The following is a 3,251-nucleotide window of genomic DNA, read 5'->3' as shown; positions in this document are numbered from 1 at the left end:
AGTTGCAGGTATGATATACTCCACCATAGGGCTGGACATCGGTTCGGGCCGGTTCGGATTCGGGTCCAAACACTGCATCCGAACCAACCCTCGGGTCACATGAAGAGACCCTATTCCCGACCGGTTTTTTGTTTGGTTTTTTCGGTTCGGTTTAACTCGGGTTCGGTTATCATTGACGGTTTTTTCCGGATGGTACAAGTAACTGGACCGGTTTAAATTTTAAGCCCAAATACATATATACAATAAAAAAATTTGTTTCTTACTGATTAAGCCAATTATTGGACCGGTTCAAAAATTAATCCCAGAGTGTTGAATACGCCTTTTATCTTTATTAATAGCTTACTTAATCTCTATTAAATTAAATCTAACTAATTTTAGAGGGGAACTCATTTAATCTCTTTTAAATTAAATCTAACTTAGTTTTCTGGTGAAATTAAAAAACAATGAAACACAAATCAATCATATAATATAATATATAAAGCATCTCAGATCTAAAGCATTAGTTACATATCTCAAGCTTATACATCTAAAGCATCTCAGATCTAAAACTTTAAAAATTACAAGCCCTTGTTCTTGTATTACAAATGAAGTCAATCTTCACTCCATGGGTCTTGGTCATCTTTGAGCAACCACATCACTTGTTCCAGCAATTAAGCATGTGAATCTACATATTACATCATCAAATCTGATGTAGACTTGAATCAAAATCAAAAAAGAAAAGTAAATAGTTAATTAGTAGATATAGAGCTTGAAAACAACATTCATAGAAACAGATTGAGTGAAGGAGATGAGAGAACCTGATAAATAGATATGAGTGAATAATTGAATGGTGATGAACATAGAATGGAAGAAGGAGGTATAAGAGGAAATGAGAGACTGAGATCTGTGAGAGGTTGAGGGTAGAAGTGAGTTTAGAGTGAAACGGCGCAAGGTGAAGTGAGAGAGCAAATTAGGGTTAGGTTTTCACTTGAAAGAGATAATGAGGTATTTATTTGGGTTGAAGTTTAGTTATTGGGCCACTGTTACAAATAGATACCTGGCTCGGTCGGATTCGGTTTATTTTGAGTTGAATTAGACCATCCGAACCGAACCGTCACTATCCAAAGTAAACCGCTTGAACCATCCGACAGACCCGTGGACCCGATTTTGACCCGACCGAACCCATTCGGATAGCATGGGCCGGGCGGTTTGGGTCGGATGGTTTAGTTTTGTCCAGCCCCACCATATCCTTGAGGTGGGGAACACATGGTCACTTATAGTTGGAAAAAAGGGTTGTATGATTCTTTAGCAGGTTGGAAAAAGTGTCACATATGGCACACATTACCATTAATGAAAGCCACCTTACCCTGCCAGTTCAAGTTTGTGGTGGAGTGGACCTTCATTACCTCATTATTGCTACATTCAACTCACAATAAAAACAAAACAAAAATACCTTATTTTTTAAAAGTAAAAGAGAAAAAACTTAAGTGAAGTAATATATAATAAACTTTGGAGCTTACTCAAACCTCAGTAATATAATAGTTAGCCCAAAAAATATAAACTTTGGAGTTTACTGCAACTTCAATAATTACCCTTTTCATCCACAAACCTATATATTTTTCTGTGTTGAATTTTATATACAATGTTATTCTTAGTACAATAATTTAAATTTCAAAAAATCAAAACATTTTTATACCATTAAGAAAATTTAAATTCGTCAAAGTAAATTTGGTTCAATTAATAAATAATTAGTTCAAATTTTACAACAGAGCAGATTCGACGAGATAATATAAGATATTTTTTAGATAATTAGTAAATAATTTTTAAATTTGTAAACGATAAGTCTTGAGAGATATATTATAAATAATCTAATTTATTTAAATTTTATAATAAAAAATTAATTATTTTAAAATTCATACAAAAATGAGTAACAAAAAATATATACTTACATTTACAGGGGCATATCAATTAAATTAAGGGTCATGCTAACGGGCGCCCCCAGAACACTCTTTAAGGTTTTCAAATAAAAAAAATATTATATAAATAAATTAATCATTTTAATTTTCAATTCATTAAATACAAATATTTTTAATAAAACATAAATTTATTTTCAATTCATTAAATACAAATATTTCCAATAAAAGAAAAATACTCCCTATTGTACAACTTAAGGAAAGATTGTTCTCTTATGGAAATCCAAAGGCATGGTGATTATTTAGCCTTTAAGTAACATTGATTCAAAGGCTCATATGATAGTATATGTTGCATTCCTTTTTAGGTTGGAGTATAAGTATAAGCAACTACAACTTAATAATGCATACATCATACATCATGATTCTTGCTATGATTAGGGCTGAAACTGCTTGGTCAAACAAATCAATATGTACTCTCAATATTTTGTAATGCAAGGACGCTACGTACAGGTTTATTCTCAATATTTTCTTCTTTTTTTCCTTTTCAAAATGGATTTTTATATAACATTAATATGTGAACATCCTATAATATTTATTTGGTCTCTTCTATTAAATATTTCATTTACTTATTTAAAATAATTAATAATTTTATTTTAACATCATTGGTTTTAATAAATTTAATTTATTCTTCAAATTAAAATATAATAAACAAAAAACACCATGACTTTTTAAAAGTAAAAAAACTACCTCATAGGTTCAAAGGAATTCTGCATTCATAATGGTTCTTCTAATTCTTCCTCTTCTCGGAACTTATAAAATCTAAAAGTCAAAATATTTCACGCATGTCAAGTTTGCTCATTATTGCTTCTTTAATTCTCTATGTTTTCTTCTCTTGGAAGTTGGAAACCTCGAGTTGTTGGACGATTATATCTCTTTGTCTTTTCAAATTTCTTTTTCCCTTTTTTGAAAGTTTTGATATTCCTTCTTACGCATAACGGGTGTATTGTTGTTTCTGATATGATATGATTGAAAATTATTTAGAAATAATATCACAACGGTTGTTAATTCAACCGTTATTATAAGTAGAAAAATAAAATCCAAAAATAATGTTGTAGGAGTCGAACCCAAGACCTTTCTATTATAACACAACAGTTGTTTCATAAACCGTAGTTATAAGTAGTGTGCTATCTAATTTATAACAACGGTTACACGTCTGTTGTGGTAACCAACATACATACAATCACACACTACCTAACGACGAACATGCTACCATAATTATATATGTTTCGCAACCGTCATTGTTTGTGTTTTCCGTAGTAGCACGAGTCTCCCCTAAAGCAACTTCTTGAACTGTGTTTT

At 31.1% G+C, this 3,251-nt stretch overlaps 1 long non-coding RNA gene across 1 annotated transcript; it reads right to left on the bottom strand.

Annotated features, from left to right (window-relative positions):
- Window positions 1-444: 444 nt before the first annotated feature.
- LOC131657217 (uncharacterized) lies at window positions 445-1,255 on the bottom strand. The gene is made up of 2 exons (XR_009300533.1): window positions 798-1,255; window positions 445-695 (listed from the first exon to the last, which is right to left on the bottom strand). It is a non-coding gene; the product is annotated as an uncharacterized LOC131657217 (long non-coding RNA).
- Between the last annotated feature and the right edge of the window lie 1,996 nt (window positions 1,256-3,251).

Source organism: Vicia villosa, linkage group LG3 (assembly GCF_029867415.1).
Source record: "Vicia villosa cultivar HV-30 ecotype Madison, WI linkage group LG3, Vvil1.0, whole genome shotgun sequence".
Classification (NCBI taxonomy): Eukaryota; Viridiplantae; Streptophyta; class Magnoliopsida; order Fabales; family Fabaceae; genus Vicia; species Vicia villosa.
This window is presented reverse-complemented; position numbering and strand designations above follow the sequence as displayed.